Below are 18,498 nucleotides of genomic sequence, written 5' to 3'. Positions count from 1 at the left end.
TGATACATGTTATGTTTTTTTAATCCCAATTATATATATATATATATATATATATATATATATATATATATATATATATATCTTTATTTAAGCTTCCATTATTTATTTTCTAGTATATCCCTTCTCTTCCCTATAATGTCCACATAATGAGCAATTTGGGGATTTCTTTTGCCATTTCTTTCCTAACAGTCTTTCTTATGATCCGATGCGAACGCGTGTTACCTTTGAGTATATTAAGGATTGTGTCATAAGAGTTTCGCCTGTTGGAACTGTGTGTAGGATTACTTTGTCACATGTTTGTTTTATTATTGTTTCAAATAGCTGTCTGGTATATTACTGTTTTCACCAAAGTCAGTTGTTTTGTTTGAATGAATACATAAAAAGTGGGAAAAACTTGTTTAATGGCTTAAGGGGTGGGGGTTTGTGAAGCTCTAGGGCTCAGAAGCAGTGTCGGATTTGAGCTCCATTGTTAAGAAGGTAAGGGGTAGTTTTCTAAAGTAGCATATCATTGTTTTGTCTTAGTTTGTGCAAAAGGTCCTTCTGCAAGACTAAGAAAGAACAATACGATATTCAAGATAACTTGATGGGAATTGCAAGCAATGCCACAGATCACAGTTAAAGAACAGGAGAACTGCAACTGAAACAAATATACATTTCAGACATTGTTGTTGCCCTGCAGGAAATATAAGGGACTATTAAACTGTTGGCTGGAAAAGTGGATGGATTGGTCATGGAGCTATACAGTGGTCCCACTATTAATGCAAAAGGATGTTAACTTTTCAAATTCAAAACACGGCAAGTGAATAAGAGAAAATATAATATTAGGTCAGCTCTAACTTTACACCTGCTGGGGAAAGCAGATGTAGCCATTATAAATGGGCGTCAAACTAAGAATAATTTACTGTATGTTAGTGCTTTAATTGGCATAATATGCTCATGTACGCCTGTTACTCACATAATACAACCATTCATTGTCATCTGTTGTGGCACTGGTGAAGAGAAAGTTTTGTTGGGGTGGTCCCCCGGCCCAATGTGCGAGAAATGAGCCCTAGCAATAGGATGGAAGTTAGGGTGGCCAGGAGTTGCAGGGATAAACTGTAACATTTTTAAGTCAACTCCAGTGCTGCCAAACAAGCTGTGTGCAAAGGAAAGGATCACAAAGCATTTACCATGCTGTACAGAAAGCGTGCATTCAACACTCAGACTGCAGGTCAAGAATTCCCCGGCATTCAGTGAGAGCACAATGTCTGGCAAACCTCTTGTGAAATGTTCAGTGGATATTTTGGGGTGACAGGCATATAAACCATAAAAGCCGGGTGGTGTCCATCTACCAACAATTGATTTTCAGCAAGTGGGAGCTTCTTATCTCTGCTCCATTACAATGTACCAGCAACCCACAGTGCACTAGAGACCACAACAGAGAGAATCCCGTTGCTGCGCATCCACCCCAAGTGTCAGGGGTCTAGTCTAGTCAATTAGATTCATGTGGTGTGAATCTCAAATTTCCTAACTAAAAGAGCATTTGGCTTCAGGGTGGAGAGGTGAGTTGGCCAAGGTTTGGGTTGGGCTGTTTCTATGTCAAACAGGGTCAGTACTGATCCTATGTCTAGAGTTACACATTGAGTGAAAACAGAGGGCTGGAATGCAACCCAGAGCAATTGCTATTGGTTGGACTATTATCAAGGATTTATCTCATCACCCATTAGGTTTTTTCTTGCCAGTAGAATGCCTGTAAATCTGAGAATGGAGCAACTTTCCAAGTCTACTACTGCCATTATTTGTGAATTCCAAAACGTAGTAAACTTGCACCCATTCAAGGAGTTATTTTATGGGTGTATGTTAGACCTGGCATATCTTGGCGTGATTACCCAAGACTTTTTGCCTCTACCACCTTTGCTTTTAGATGCTTTGGGTACATTGCCACTGCTGAACAGTGTCAAAGTACAGGAGTTCCCTAAGTAAAATGTAATGGTGATTCATTGGCCATGATTGGTATGTTGCCTTACTAGTAAAAGTCCCTAGTGATGTGCACTGGGTGTGCAAGGGCTAGTAATGCAAGGGCCCGCAGGGAAGGGCACTTAGGCCCTCAGTGTAGGGCCTGCTTGCAGAATGCTAAGTTAGCATGTAGACCTGACAAGTGCAACCACTTGTCAGGCCTGACTTTCCCTTTTACATACACTTGGGGCACCCCTGTAGTAGGTACCAGGTAACCCCTGGGCAGGGTGCAGTGTAGGTAAAAGGCAGAACATAAACTGTGTGTATGTTTTCTGACATTGAAAAACTCTCCATTTCGTTTTTCACTGCTGAAAGGCCACTTTGCCCATAGGACAGAATGGGGGAGGTTGGATATTGTGTTTGTTAGCCTAGTTTCCTGTCAGTTTATAATGGAGAGGTGAAGTTTGGTATGTGTGGACTCACAGTGCCATAATGCATCTTTCTGTGGAGGTGGTTTTGTCACTGTGTGTTTATAAACCACTCGTTTAGAAAGTGGCTTAGTTTTGTGCTCTGAGCATTTCTGTGTGTCTCTGAAATGTGGATTGTCTGTCTGGAACGGAAAGATGAGGAGCACCGGGACATTGTGTGCATCAACGGAGGAAGTGAGTCTTGGACGCACTGGGTGGATGTCGTGGTGCAGCCCGGGTGTTGGTAAAGTGCACCAGGGCCTCGTAGGCACCAAAGGAAGAAGTGAGTCTCCGAGGTGCAAGAGTGCGTGTCATGGTGCAGCCAGGGCGTTAGGGAAGATAAATGCAAAAAGAACAATTGATGGACAGACTGAAGAACAATGTCATACATTCACCCCAGTGCAGAGATCTGGGCCTAAATCCATCGTTTGTTTGCTCACTATGCCATTCCAGTTTGGACCCAGCCATATGCAAATCAGTCTTGACCCTGCACCCAATGGGAACAGACCAGCCCGAAGTGCCAGGCCAGGTCCTCCCTGGACTGGAAGAAGCATCCTAGGACCGGTTTCGGGCTTTCAGCCTTCATCAGCCAAGATAGCTGGACTCCAGTGGCATGGAGAGCACGGGACTCACCACGTCTGAGCATACCCGTCCCACTCAGGGTGACAAATGCAAAAAGAACAATTGATGCACAGAATGCAGAACAATGTCATACATTCACCCCAGTACAGAGATCTGGGCCTAAATCTATCGTTTTTTTACTCACCATGCCATTCCAGTTTAGACCCAGCCATGTGCAAATCAGTCTTGACCCTGCGCCCAATGAGGCACAGGATAAGACTGATTTGCATATGGCCATGTCTGAACTGGGGTGGCGGAGTGAGCTAAAGAATGATGATGGATTAAACCCAGATCAGTTAACTGGGGGTGAGTGCTTGCAATGTTCAACACTCCGTCCTTCAACCCCTTTGATTTTGCTTTGTTCGCCCGAAGTTGGCAGGGTATGCCCAGACGTGGGTCCCTTGGTCACTTTGCCACTGGATTCAAGATAGCCTGGCTGATGACGTCTGATTAGCCAGAAACCGGTCCAGGATGCTTATTTCCAGTCCAGGGAAGACATGGCTTGGAAGTTCGGGCTGGACTGTTCCCATGAGGCACAGGGTCAGACTAATTTGCATAACGCCATGTCTCAACTGGGGTGGCAGAGTGAGCTAAAGAATGATGATGGATTAAACCCAGATCATTTGACTAGGGGTGAGTGCTTGCAACGTTCAACACTTCGTCCACCATCCCCTTTGGTTTTGCGTTGTTCGCCCTCAGTCCATCATCTCCTTTGGTTTTGCTTAGGGTATCAGGGAAGAGCGCCTGGACATCGTGTGCACCGGGAGAAGAGTTGAGACTCAGACGCGCAAGAGTGTGTGTCGTGGTGCAGCCCGGGCGTTGGTGAAGAGGGTGTGGACATCGTGTGCCCAGGGAAAAGAGGAGAGGCTTGAACGCGCAGTGTGCGTGTTGAGGTGCCAGCGGAGCGTTGGTGAAGAGTGCCTGATCGTCGTGAGCACCAAAGAAGAGGCGAGATTCGGACGCACGGTGTGCGTGTCAAAGTGCAACCTGAAGGTGCAGGTGAGGAGTGCCGGGTTCGGTGTGCACCGAATTGAAGTAAAGTCTCCACAGTGCTGAGGCCGGGTCTTTTGGTGTGGACTGAGACAGCCGGAGTGAGGGCCAGGTTATTGGGGCCCTCGGAGTCGATCAGCAGCGGCCCAGACCGGCAGCCACAGAAGAACTGAGCAGCCGGCCCATGTCCGCCACAACCCGTGACGGAGTTCGGGATCAAGGCCCAAGTCGCTGATGTCTGGGAGGAGAGAGGGATCGCGCCCCCCAGGTAACGTGAATGAACACCTGGGGTGGGGTGCGGGCTCGGAGGTACACTCTCTCGGCCTCCCGCTTCAGTCAGCTGCCCGAGCCATTGCTTCGGCTCGGATCCTGGTCCGTGCTGACCCAAGACGGGGCAGTACTGGGGCCGGAGTGGTAAGCAGTACTTTTTGTGTCATCATGAGATCCATAACGGGGGCACTGTTAACGGAGCATGTAAAACTGTCATATTACACTTTGCTTTATTGCTGCTAAAAGTCCATGCATAAGCCAAGCCATGAAAACGCTTGGCATGCATATCGTGAACAAACATAATTTAACAAGCATTGGCATAGTCAATAGGTCTCGCCTTTGGGGCCTTACAAGTGTTTAGGCAGAGCTATTGACTTTGCCAATGTATTTAAGCTGTGCTGTAGAGAAGTGTGGCTGCTGTGCAGCATGCTGAAAAGTTGTAATTAAAAAGTGCCAGAAGCATTTTTGTTAGCTTATATATGACCAAGAAGGCATTATGTCCAACAGAGCAACCATATTAAAAAATGTATGTACAATAAAAAATGTCCTCATTTTTCTTTTGTTCTTGCAATGGTTGTTAATTTTTTTTTTTGAGGGGGCATAAACAATTGGAGGTTGAAGGTTGTGAACTAGCACCTGAATTATAACACTAGCAGCGGCCAGACGCTAGGGGAAAATCAACAGATGGCAGATTCCGAGAGCAGGCTGAGGTGGTGTTGAGTGATGTTTAGGTAGTAGTGGTGGTGACTGGTGCTAAGGCGATGCTGAGGTGATGCTGAATGACACTTAGGTCTTGCTGAGTGATGATGATGTGGTGGTGTACTATTGCAAAGGCGATGTTGAGTGATGCTGTGTTGGCCGTGAGGGATGCTGTGTTGGCCGTGAGGGATGCTGTGTTGGCCGTGAGGGATGCTGTGTTGGCCGTGAGGGATGCTGTGGTGTTGCTGAGTGATGCTGTGGTGTTGCTGAGTGATGCTGTGGTGGCGCTGAGTCAGTGAGAGAGAATCAGTGAGAGAGAGTGAGCCATTCAGTGAGAGAGTGAGCCAGTCAGTGAGAGTGTGCCAGTCAGTGAGAAAGAGTGAGCCAGTCAGTGAGAGAGAGTGAGTCAGTCAGTCAGTGAGAGAGAGTGAGTCAGTCAGTCAGTCAGTGAGAGAGAGTGAGTCAGTCAGTCAGTGAGAGAGAGTGATTCAGTCAGTGAGAGAGAGTGTGAGAGGGAGTCTGTGAGAGGGAATGAGTGTTTGAGTCTGTGAGAGAGGCTGTGAGAGTGTGAGAGAGTGTCTGTGAGAGTCTGTGAGTGAGTGTCTGTGAGTGAGTGTCTGTGAGTGAGTGTGTGAGAGAGAGTGTGTGTGTGTGTGTTTGTGTGAGTGAGTGTCTGGGAGAGTCTGTGAGAGAGTGCCTGGGAGAGTCTGTGAGTGAGTGTCTGTGAGTGAGTGTCTGTGAGCGAGTGTCTGTGAGAGAGTGTCTGTGAGAGAGTGTCTGTGAGAGAGTGTCTGTGAGAGAGTGTCTGTGAGCGAGTGTCTGTGAGAGAGTGTCTGTGAGCGAGTGTCTGTGAGAGAGTGTCTGTGAGCGAGTGTCTGTGAGCGAGTGTCTGTGAGCGAGTGTCTGTGAGAGAGTGTCTGTGAGAGAGTGTCTGTGAGAGAGTGTCTGTGAGAGAGTGTCTGTGAGTCAGAGAGTGTGAGTCTGTGAGAGTGTCTGTGAGAGTGTGTGAGAGAGTGTCTGTGAGAGAGTGTGTGAGTCTAAGAGAGTGTGTGTCTGTGAGAGAGTGTGAGAGTGTGTGAGTCTATGAGAGTGTCTGTTAAAGAGAGTGTCTGCGAGAGAGTGTGTGAGTGTCTGTGACTGTATTTGAGAGTCTGTGAGAGTATGTCTGTGAGAGTGTGAGTGAGTGTCTGTGAGAGAGTGTGTGAGTCTGTGAGAGAGTGTCTGTGAGAGAGTGTGTGAGAGTGTCTGTGAGTGTCTGTGAGAGTGCATGTGAGAGTATGTGAGAGAGTGTCTGTGAGTCTGAGAGAGTGTGAGAGTCTGTGAGAGTGTCTGTGAGAATGTGTCTGTGAGAGTCTGAGAGAGTGTCTGTGAGTCTGTGAGAGAGTGTCTGAGAGAGTGTCTCAGCGTCTGTGAGAGAGTGTCTGTGAGAGAGGGTTTGTGAGAGAGTGTCTGTAAAAGAGTGTCTGAAAAAGAGTGTATGTAAAAGAATGTCAGTAAAAGAATGTCTGAAAAAGAGTGTCTATGAGATTGTCTGTGAGAGTGTGTCAGATGGTGTTTGTGAGAGTGTCTGCGAGAGAGAGTGTCTGCGAGAGAATGTGAGGGAGTGTCCGAGAGAGAGTGTCTGTGAGAGAGTGTCTGTGAGTCAGTCTGTGAGAGAGTGTCTGTTAGAGTGTGTCTGAGAGAGTGTCTATGAGAGCGTGTCTGTGAGTCAGAGTCTGTGAGAGAGTGTCTGTGAGAGAGTGTCTGTGAGAGTGTCTGAGAGAGTGTGTCTGAGAGAGAGTGTGAGTATGTGAGAGAGTGTCTGAGAGAGTGAGTGTGAGAGTGTATGTGAGAGTGTATGTGAGAGTGTCTGAGAGAGTGTCTGTGAGAGAGTGTGAGAGAGTGTCTATGAGAGAGAGTGAGAGTGTATGTGAGAGTGTCTATGAGAGTCTGTGGGAGAGTGTCTGTGAGAGTGTGAGGGAGTGTCTGTGAGAGAGTGTCTGTGAGAGTGTGTGAGTCTGTGAGAGAGTGTCTGTGAGAGTGTCAGGGGCGTAGCTAGGGGGGCGGTCCGCCCAAGGCGACACTATTTGGGGGGCGGCTGCCGCGCGGCACTGGAGGCTCATGGCGGCGGCCTTTATAATTTATTTGGACACTCGCTAACACTACTGTCAGTTACTAAAGTAGTGTCCGTGTCCCCAAATAAATTATAAAGGCCGCCGCCATGGGCCGCCAGTGCGGCGTGGCCGCCGTGGGAACAGAAAGCACAGTCACCTACTTGTTAAGCATCGCAACCAGGCAACCTACATAACCCATGGTTCCCGTCCCAGGACCGTCAATCATGTAGCGCGCCAAAGCGCTACCAATGACGGCCCTGGGCATAATTGGCCAGCCCTCGCGCTGAAATGTAGCGCAGCACGGCACCAGTGACGCGTCACACGCTCGCCGTCAGCACGACTATCACTGGAGGCGTGGCCGCTGTGAGTCACCGCCTGAACTTTCCTGCAGCAGCCTTGTTTGCACCTTTGCAGCCTGAAGGCAGGGTAAATGTTATTAGGCGGCCGGCAATCCCAAATTGTCACAGCGCGCAGTATCTGCCTAATTGAGCCTGCAGCCACTGCTTTGAGAGACGGTGTGTACAGCAATGCTTGGAACGCCACCGCCATACTCCTCCGGACTCTGCCCAAGTAAGTGCCACCAGCTTATTGAGAGTGGGGTAAAACGTCTGGACAAATAATCTGGGAAGGTGGAGGAAAAGTATCTTGCCAGACTGGGGCATTTTGACTACAATTCATAGTTTGTTCGGTATGGTAAAGGACAACGCGGTCCATTCCCTATTTGTGGATTCATGTTCTTGTGTTGTACTGAAAATATTTAAAGTTCAAATCACAAACCTTATTTTGGCGTTTACTCATTTTGTGATTGGTTGACTGAGTCATTCGTAGCAATATAGCACATTAATTTACAAACACCAACTCGGATGTACATTGTTTTTATGCGCTTAGTACCAAGAGCGGAACTTGCGTAGAGGGCGGCGGGGGGGGGGGTCGAGTGTGTGAAGGGAGCTGGGTAGGTTCGGTCCTTGGTGAGGGGCAGACGCCTACAAGAGGGGCAGTCAGCGAGGCAGACTCCTCGGGGTACCTGCTCAAGCAATGCTTTAAATGAGCAGGTAGCGAGTGCCCTCGGGGCTTTCTATGGATAGTGAGAGTACCTGCACTTCTTGGCAGAGTTGCAGTAGTAATTAGAGTATCGACACTACTCAGTACCATGATGCAGCTATTCTGAGTCCACGAGGGCCTAGTCTTCTCTATTCCAGTTTCAAGCATTAAGCTCAAATGCTGTTCAACAGGTTTTTAGTTTAGTGTACTTAATCTGATATAATGTGCGCAGTTGGCTGCAGTACCAATTTTATAATTTACCACCAGCATATTGATTAAGGGTACGCTGGGGGTCACACAATTTTACCTGAGGCAGAACTTGAATCAATACTTCATAGCTGCAGGTTCGGACTGGCCTATAGGCAGGGCCACTTAAATTGTGTGGCAGGAGAGGGCCAAATTATGCGGCAAGGTTGAGTAAATTCTACGGCAAGGCAAATTATAAAGCTTTATGCGGCACATTTTGTAATAGTATTACTTCATTATTTCTTTAGAGTTTGAAATTGGTAACACTGTCTGGGACTTGGTTGCACCTCATTTCTACCAGTTTAGTACCCAAATATAGCAATAAGCTATAGGAAGGCAGCCAGTCCTGCTTTGTAAAGGGCCTTTCACTACGCTGCAACATTTTTAGTAGCTTTTGAATCATTTAAGCAAGAAACAAATGTTCTTACAATCTGTAGATTATGTGGAAGATGATGGACTGTGTGGCAAACATGGCAAATCTAAAATTATGGAAAAGTTGCTGCGGTCGTAAAATAGCACAATTCCAGTGGGCCTCCCTATAGGGCAATCTGGCAGTGCCCAATGGTCTGGTCTGATTGGTCAGTGTGTGAGCTGTCTTTTCATGTTTGTGTCCTGTTTTATTGTCTTGTGGGCTGGTTTTTACTGATAATTTCCCTGATAGTAGCATAAACATGGTCTTCAGAAAGCACAAATAGTTGGAGTCTTCCATATCTTGCAGAACACACAGCGTGTTTTACCAACTTTAAACGTGTCCCAATTTGCATACATGAGACTTGTTTAGCTTTCTGATTTACTATTGGAGCAACTTTTTATTTTCAGGTTAGTGAAAAACAAATTGGAGGCGAATTTCAACCTGCACCTTGTTTTAAAAGGGGACTCCTGAGGTGCAGGCTTGCTGTTGTGAATGTTAAATTAGCATTGTCGATTTCATTGAACAGTATTAGCACCTGCCGCTCCGAGAAATAACAACTGGTGGAGAGATCTGGGAAAGCAAGCTGAGGGGACGGGAGGGGACGATGGTAGGTGTAGGGGTGCAGAACGCACCTGTGAGTTGATGTATCACTGAGAATGGCATAGCAATAAAACAGTCATGACTTTAGCAGCAGGGAGGTATCAGGGCAAGTACACATTTGCAAGATTAAACGTTTTCCGGGACTGAAACATGTACAAAGGGGAAATATGACAAATTTTTGATGTAACGAAGGCTGCATCAAAGGGAGAGAGGAACATAGGGGCATATTTACAAGACCTTATGGCCCCAGGAATGTCACTTTTTCCAACATTCCTGTGGCGATAAGCCCTTCGTCGAGGCGGCATTAAACCACTGAACTGGACTTAAAGCCATCTAGTAAATTAGACCCCATTTCACACTGCATTGTGCAGCACACCTAGAAACAGCAAAACACCATGAATCATTTAGTGAAAATTACAATTTGCAACTTCCATGTGTGCTGCATAATGAAGTTACAAATTACGATATCCTTATGTGCAGGAAGGGACACCTTCCTGCACATAAACAGACATTCCCACCAATGTAGACACCCTTGCACTACGGTTCAAGTTGGCCTGCGTTGGCGCTAGGCAGCTAGATTTAGCGCCAGGTGAAACACAGGGGTGCACCGCATTCTTGTGAATACGGTGCATCTCTGCATTTTCAGAATGGCAGAGCGAGGCATTAGCAATGTTTGTTTATTGCTACATTTCGGCATGTGAATTTGTCCCTTAGTACCATGTTCGTAAGATATGGCGCTGCTTCTCTCCACCGCTGCTGGTGCATCTAAGTTCCCTTCCTTTCTGGTGCTTTGCAGCTGTTAGTTTCTCTTTGCTCAAATGGGAGTAATTTCTGATATTTATAGGTTTCCCTCATCTTCATTGCTTGGTTTTCCTCGGGAGAAACTGTCACTCAGTCATTGAAATGTCACTCATAATTACACTAAAATTATGAAAATGTCACACATAGCAATCTGAAACCTTGGCAGTTATGAGTAGAGTCTGGTGCAGTGGCAGTGGAAGTGATGGGCGATTTGCTGCAGACTGCAGCAGAACCAACCCCTTCGGTAGAGACCCTGCCACCACTGTGGCGTACTGGAGTCTGAGGAAGGTAAGGGCTAAACAGTTGTCACGAGGGGAGGAAAGGATCTTTGGTGAGTGGCAGGGCAGTAGGCATGAGTCCGATAAAAAGAAGTGGGGGGGACTAACCAAGTTTGGCAGTCAGCAAATGACATGACGCGTGCCATCCATAGCTGCCAGGGTTTCAGATTGCTATGTGTGACATGTTCATAATTTCAGTGTGGTTATGAGTGACATTTGACACTTTCTTGTGAGCAAAAATCAAGCAATGAAGATGAGAAAACATAAATATCAGAAATTAGACCCATTTGAGCAACGAGAAACTCTCAGAAGATCTAAAACTGCTGCAAACGCCTGTTGCAGCTGACTATAATTAAAATGACAGCTATGGGCATCTAGAAAGCAGGTCACAAGGCTCCGCTAAGAATTAACACCAAAAAGAGCAGGGACCTGCGAATAGGCTGTAGAACCACTGGAGCGAAGCAGTGCAATAAGAGCCACTGACAATACAAGGCAACAGTTTAGTAGAGAACACAGATCTTTACTGGACCCTACCAATGTAGAAGGGTTATTGCTGGGTGCACATGAGGCATTCAGAGTTGTAGTGGCATGAGCATCCCCAGAGCCTGCCTTGATGTCCTGGCATAAATATCTCTAGTGTTGCACAGCGAGTGACAAGTCACACACCAAGTGTAAATACACCAGACGACACTTCAAACAAAGATTGACATTTTGTTTTCTGTCCGTGGCTCAGAAGCAGCTTGGTCTACAGTCGGGTATTCAGTCCATCCTGATTGCTGTTTAAAGCCTGCAGCACAGCAGGTGTCAAAAGACCCCTAAATTCAACACCCCACCTTCAGATCCAGACACACGCAGGTAAGTGCAAAAGTAGTCTGTCTTGAGTGACGGTCACGACGCACGCTCATGAGAGTACCTGTCTGTGAACATGTGGCATTGCGGCTGTTTGGAGAGAGCTCAAATAATAAACCAGGAGAAAGAATCCCTAAACTCCATGCTGCTCTCTCTGTCCCACATGGGACCTGGCCCCAGACTAGAACAGGGTGTGAGAGGCCCTAACACAGATCTCAATTGCCTCAGGCCTATACCATAAATTCATTAAAGTCAGCTAACTCACGGACTTCGGTCGCCGCAGTGAGCATGTGCGTGATAGCATGATTGCTGGGCAAGCCTCGGGAGAGCCTGTGAGACACACATAGCAGTCACAGTCAGGCAGGGTGACAAATATGTTTAAAAGTATTTTAAACATCACACCAGAATAATTAAGCGAGTGGCCCCAGGGTGCTGTGCGCAGTCCTCTATAACTGCGACTTCAGATCATTAACACTTACTTGCACTAGTTAATAGACCAATGTAAAACTAGCATTCCAAAGATACATGTGAGAAGCATTTGTGCCCGAAATTTGAAAGTGAGGTGAGATTCAAAGTTCGAGTCGAGAGGGGTGGCAATCTAAGGGAAAGCCCCGGGCGCCACAAGCTCCAGCTACGCCACTGGAAAGTGTCTGTGAGAGTGTGTGAGTCTGTGAGAGGGTGTCTGTGAGAGAGTGTGAGGGAGTGTCATGAGAGGCTGTGAAGAGAGTGTCTGTGAGTGAGTGTCTGTGAGTGAGTGTCTGTGAGTGTGTCTGTAAAAGAGTGTCTATGAGAGTCTGTGGGGGAGTGTGAGAGTCTGTGAGAGAGTGTGAGAGTCTGTGAGAGAGTGTCTGTGAGAGTGTAAGTGAGAGTCTGAGAAAGTATCTGAGAGTGTGAGAGAGCGTATGTTAGTCTGTGAGAGTGTCTGAGAGTCTGTGAGAGAGTGTCTGTGAGAGTCTGTGAGAGAGTGTCTGTGAGAGTCTGTGAGAGAGTGTCTGTGAGAGAGTGTGAGTCTGTGAGAGTCTGTGAAAGATTGTTTGTAAGAGTGTCTGTGATAGTGTCTGTGAGAGAGTGTCTATGATAGAGTGTATGTGAGAGAGTGTCTGTGAGAGAGTGTCTGTGAGAGAGTGTCTGAGAGAGAGTGTCTGAGAGAGAGTGTCTGAGAGAGAGTGTCTGAGAGAGAGTCTGAGAGAGAGTGTCTGAGAGAGAGTGTCTGAGAGAGAGTGTCTGTGAGTGTCTGTGAAGTGTGTCTGTGAGAGTGTGTCTGTGAGAGTGTCTGTGTGAGTGTGTGAGAGAGAGTGTGTGAGAGAGTGTGTGAGAGAGTGTGTCTGAGTCTGAGAGAGTGTGAGTGTCTGTGAGAGTGTGTATGAGTGTCTGTGAGAGTGTGTGTGAGTGTGCCTGTGAGAGTGTCTGTGAGAGAGTGTGTGTGAGTGTCTGAGAGAGCGTCTGAGAGAGAGTCTGTGAAAGAGTGTCTGTGAGAGTGTCTGTGAGTCTGAGAGAGTGTGAGCCTGTGAGAGAGTGCCGGTGAGAGAGTGTCTGTGAGAGAGTGTCTGAGAGAGAGATTGTGAGTCTGTGAGAATGTCTGTGAGAGTCTGTGAGAGAGTGTCTGTGAGTCTGAGAGTGTCTGTGAGAGAGTGTGAGTGTGAGAGTCTGTGAGAGAGTGTCTGTGAGTCTGAGAGTGTCTGTGAGAGAGTGTCTGAGAGAGTCTGTGAGAGAGTGTCTGTGAGAGAGTGTCTGTGAGTCTGAGAGAGTGTGAGAGAGTGTCTGTGAGAGAGTATGGGAGTGTCTGTGAGAGTGTCTGTGAAAGAGTGTCTGTGAGAGTGTCTGTGAGAGAGTGTCTGTGAGAGAGTGTGAGTCAGAGAGTGTGAGTCTGTGAGAGTGTCTGTGAGAGAGTGTCAGAGAGTGTCTGAGAGAGTGTGAGTATGTGAGAGAGTGTCTGTGAGAGTCTGTGAGTGAGTCTGAGAGTGTCTCTGAGAGTGTCTGTGTGAGAGTGTGAGAGTGTGTGAAAGAGTGTCTGTGAGAGTCTCTGTGAGTGTGAGAGTGTCTGTGAGAGTGTGACTGTGAGAGAGTGTCTGTGAGAGTGAGTGAGTCTGTGAGAGAGTGTCTGTGAAAGAGTGTCTGTGAGAGTCTGAGAGAGTGTCTGAGAGTGCCTGTGTGAGTGTCTGAGAGTTTGAGAGAGTGTATGTACGTCTGTGAGTGTCTGTGAGAGTGCCTGTGAGTCTGTGAGAGAGTCTGTGAGAGAGTGTGAGAGTGCCTGTGAGAGAGTGTCTGTAAGAGAGTATCTGTGAGAGTGTCTGTAAGAGAGTGTCTGTGAGAGTGTCTGTAAGAGAGTGTATGTGAGAGAGTGTCTATGAGAGTGTGTCTGTGAGAGTGTGTCTGAGAGAGTGTGTCTGAGAGAGTGTGTCTGTGAGAGTGTGTCTGTGAGAGAGTGTCTGTGTGAGTGAGTGTGTGTGAGAGAGAGTGTGTGTGAGAGAGTGTCTGAGTCTGAGAGAGTGTGAGTCTGTGAGAGAGTGTGAGAGAGTGTCTGTGTGAGTGTCTGTGAGAGAGTGTATGTGAGAGTGTCTGTGAGTCTCGAAGAGTATGAGTCTGTGAGAGAGTGTCTGAGAGAGAGTGTGAGTGTGAGAGTCTGTGAGAGAGTGTATGTGAGTCTGAGAGTGTGTGTGAGAGTGTCTGTGGGAGTGTCTGAGAGAGTGTGTGTGAGAGTGTCTGTGGGAGTGTCTGTGGGAGTGTCTGAGAGAGTGTCTGAGAGAGTGTCTGAGAGAGTGTCTGAGAGAGTGTCTGTGAGAGTGTCTGTGAGAGTCTGTGAGAGAGTGTCTGTGAGTATGAGAGAGTGTCTGTGAGGGAGTCTGTGAGAAAGTTTGTGAGTGTCTGTGAGAGTCGGTGAGAGAGTGTCTGTGAGAGTCTGTGAGTGTCTGTGAGAGAGTGTCTGAGAGTCTGTGAGTGTCTGTGAGAGAGTGTCTGAGAGTCTGTGAGTGTCTGAGTCCATTGTTCCGTGTAATTCTTCATTTCGAGCAGTTTAATAGGCACGTTCAGCAGTGAATCTCTGCCGTTTACACAAAGCTGGCAGTCTATTCTTCCTCCTATCACCCTCCAATTCCATAAATCAGAGGTGTTAATCCCTTAATGTGTTTTCTGGGAGTTAACACTGTATGCAAAATGTTAACCTGTACCCCTAAACAATGCCTGTTTACACAGGCCCCATCCTTAGTTTGCTTACAGTAAAAATGGCTCCTTGGTTTGTGGATTTAGAATTGTTTACCTCCCCAGATCTTCAGGCCGCCCGGGTGTGTTCGTGTTAATTAAAACGTGAAACTTTATCTGGTAATAGGAGCCCCTTTTCAAAATCAGCAACAATTCTCTTCATTGCTTATCTTTAAATACTTTCACACAGAGAAAGCAAAAGTGATGGCAGGGACGTGCTCTGTGGTGGGGAGGGGCAGAGCGAGGAGCTTGGGAGAGCAAGGCTTAATGAGTCATGAAAGCCTCATGGCGGCTGCGTGGGTGCACGTTCGAGTGAACGCAAGCGCTAGGCTGTGTGGCAGCACTTTGAAAACTCTGATACTAAATGTCTCGCAGAGCAGCGCATGCACTGGCTCAGCGAGACCTAAAAACCTGATATAATTCAAAATTCAAAAAAGTGTATTTCTTTAACATATGGAAGTGTTTTACCTTAGTAAATCAGATTATATCACTGCTTAGACAGAGATTTATTACATTTACATTTTTAAACATGAACTCAGAAACATTAATGACCCCCCCTCCCACCATGACAATGCCATTAGTGAACTTAGAGGCAAGTAATGAGTCATGTCAACGCTAAATGTGGCCTAGATTCTTATTATAGATGGATCAACATTAAGGCCTGTTAATTTAAACATAAGAGGTTTTGTACTTCACATATCCTGAAATCATGTATTTACAAGTGCTCTCATATGTGATAATAAAGACAAAGGAGGTTCTGTGAAATCAAACATTTGCCTAACACCACACAATTTGGACAAGCAGGGAAGCCGTTATTGATTCCAGATAATCTGGCTGCAGATTTTGAAATTCAGCAACCAGATGTATATTGCTGTCTTTCTCTCTTGTTTGACACCAAATGACACTGCTTTGTCTTTTATTCTTGACAGAAAAAACAATGAAGGCTAAGCAGACCCAACTCTAGGCTTCGCACACCCAACTCAAAGTCAAGAATGCATTTATTTGGGGGGATGTCACACCCCAAATACCCCCTGAAGCTATGCCCCTGTCAAGTGTTTTTGTTACAGTGGAACTTCGAAGTTGAGGAATTTCAGACCCACAGAGTCAGAACGCAGCACTCACAAGCCAGACTCCATTAGAGGAAGGTCTTTCAATGCATAACCTTTCTTGTGCCTTGACTTTGGGCATTGTTTGGGTGTTGATCCTTGTGTATTGGACTTAGCAGACCTATGCGAAAACTTTGTAAATTGAGAATAACACCACGCAGTAAATATATTTGTGCAGCATCTTGGACAAAACTTTACCATTAATATAATAAGCTGCCATACAACTGGTAACCTACAGTCTTCTGTGTTGCAAGGCTCAGTGTTCTCCCTGTTGATGTTCAACATATATCTTACCTCCCTGACTCATCTGCTGTTGGGATAGGGCTTGTTGGGACTAGAGCGTCCACTGGGCTCTGTAACTGACCTAGTAGTGTATGAAAGTGAACCATTCCAAGGAGAACTCATCCAACTCTGAGATTTTTCTTACAAAATGGAATCACCTATTGGGACTTTGGCCACACCAATGTCCACTTCACTGCCACACTCTTTTGTACTTAGGAATTTGGGAGTCTTGCTTAAGCTAGACCTTGTCTCTAGCTTTGTTTGTATATGCTCAGATTTCCTATGTCACCAAAGCATGGATCTTTCATCTTGGTGCCTTCACCAAATCCTACATTTCTTAAAGGGCTCTATGAAGAACTTGGTAGCAAATGCTTTCATTCACTCCCATATTGACTTTTCTAATCTTATCTATTTGAGGCTACCGACTAAAGCCCTGGGAAAATCCTCAACAGCGTGAAATGCCGCAACAGTGATGGTTAACTTAGGCATGAAGAAAAGATTTATATGAGAGAGATAGAGACCACCTTATGGAGTGAAGCAGAGTTCACCAGATCATAGCTAATCTTACCTGTACCGTAATACATCCACAATTAACCAATAGACCATTGCAGAAAGGGAGAGTAACTACTGAACATAGTCAAGAAAAATGGCAATCATTCCAAAATAATGAGCAGTGAGAGCAGGATGGTGTAGAGTCTCTGATCAATGTCCTTTCTTTATTGTTTGAGGTGCACCTGAAGCCAGCTAGACTACATAAGACTAGACAACATAAGGTGGACAAGACACTGGCAAGTAGCTTCTTGGAAAGGCAGTTGTAGGCTGGCCTTTCAGACTGTACGGTTGTCAATGGGTAAGAAAGAACAATCATCAGGCCTGCCTACCCCATGGTGAATATCGGGTATCTTGACACAATCACATGGGCAAGCACTGCCAATAAAGCTAGGCACTGCCCAGGTGTTCCCACCAATCAACTATATGAAATCACACACACACAAAGTCACTTTCTGAAAGAGAGCTGCCTATAGCAAGATTAACAAAACAAACACACAAAAAAAGACCACATGTGCTTGTTCACACACCGAGCTGATGTTAAGGTACTTAGAAAGATTGTTTCAATATTGGAAGCCTCAGTGGGAACCTGTGCAACATTTCAGAAAGGATGTACATCAAAAAGGTAAGTACTAAGTTAAAATCCCACTGTGGCATCACTAAGGGTTTTGGCAGAAACAAGTGTTGTAACCTTTCAAGTATTTCATCAAAACAGGTGATTTAAATAACGACGGCTGATCTGGAGACCACAAAAAGCCATAAGAGGCAACAAATAACCTTTGCCAGTGCCTAAACCATGTCCTTGCATTGCCAAAAACAAACAAACAATACTTGAGATAACTTGGCTTGTAGTGGATCAATATGACAGATGTTGCACCAAGCCACATATTTGTGCCAACAGCTGGCATACACCGATTTTGTAGAGGGACAGCTTTATGCCTAGATGACATCAACAACCTTAGGGGAAGGTCAAATGCAGTCAGCTGCTGCCACTCAATCTCCACGCATTGAGATGCAGATTGTGCAAACCCGAATGCAAGATCCTCACCTGCTTCTGAAACAGGAGGTTCTCCAGAAGCTGCAACTTGAGCGAATGTCAGATGCTCATGCCCCAGAGTTCTGGGTACCACACTCTATGGCCCAATCCAGTGCCGCTAGGATAGCTTAGGTCCAGTGGCTCTTGTTAGTCTTCAGAACTTTGGGCAGGAGTGGTAGTGGCAGGAAGGTAGTTAAGAGTCCTTAGCTCCACTCTGGACAGACTGCATCTCCAAGAGAGAACTTTCTTGGAAAGTCCTGCGTACAAAAGTGCTGACATTACACATTCTCTGCAGAGGCAGAAAGATCGAGCCAGGGTTCTCCCCATTTTTAGAAGATGCCCTGCATCACCTCTTGGTGCAACTGCTATTCGTGGTCAACTAGGCATCAGCGGCTTTGTTTGTCCACCCAGAAGTTTAGAGATCTGGCCAGGTGGCTCACCAACAGGGAAATATCCTGGTGGTCCACACACTTTGACACATTAACACTCCTGGAACAGAACCCAAGACTCCAACCCGCCCTGCTTGCCATGACATGACATGGCAGTGGTGGTTCATGAGCACCTGTACCAGCCTCCCTCGGATGTGGGCGGGTTGTGGGCACCAAGTGAATCGCCTGCAACACTAATCGACAGATGTAGAACGGGAACCTCAGCGAGAGCTCAGAATCCTCGGATCTACACCTTTCCTGCATGGCCTACCCAAACAAAAATGATGCATCAGTCACCACGGTCAAATCAGGATGAGTTAAGGACAGGGGCCAGCTGACCCAAATGCAACCCAGAGCCTCCATTTCAGGGCTTTTGAAGTCTCCTCTGAAATCTGGATACAATCGGACTGATTTCTCTCCTGCTGTGCCCACTGGTAGTTTAGATCCCACTGCAGAGCACACATGCTTCGCTCGCAGGATGCACGAGGCCAGCAATGCCAGCAGCCTCACAGTAATTTTTACTGACATTCGGGACAAGGGGTGGAAACATTGGGATTACAGCCCAAATGTTCCGGATTCTCTGCTCCAGGGAAAAGG

The 18,498-nt window shown here is 46.5% G+C and overlaps 1 protein-coding gene across 1 annotated transcript in view; it reads right to left on the bottom strand.

The window, feature by feature from the left end:
* The window catches only part of LOC147712343 (uncharacterized), a 125,922-nt gene that overhangs the window by 1,402 nt on the left and 106,022 nt on the right, over positions 1–18,498 (bottom strand). The gene's annotated exons all lie outside the window — the stretch shown is intronic.

This window comes from Lissotriton vulgaris, chromosome 5 (assembly GCF_964263255.1).
Source record: "Lissotriton vulgaris chromosome 5, aLisVul1.2, whole genome shotgun sequence".
NCBI classification, from domain to species: Eukaryota; Metazoa; Chordata; class Amphibia; order Caudata; family Salamandridae; genus Lissotriton; species Lissotriton vulgaris.
Note: the sequence above shows the minus strand (reverse complement) of the source record. Positions and strands in the feature narration are given on the sequence as shown.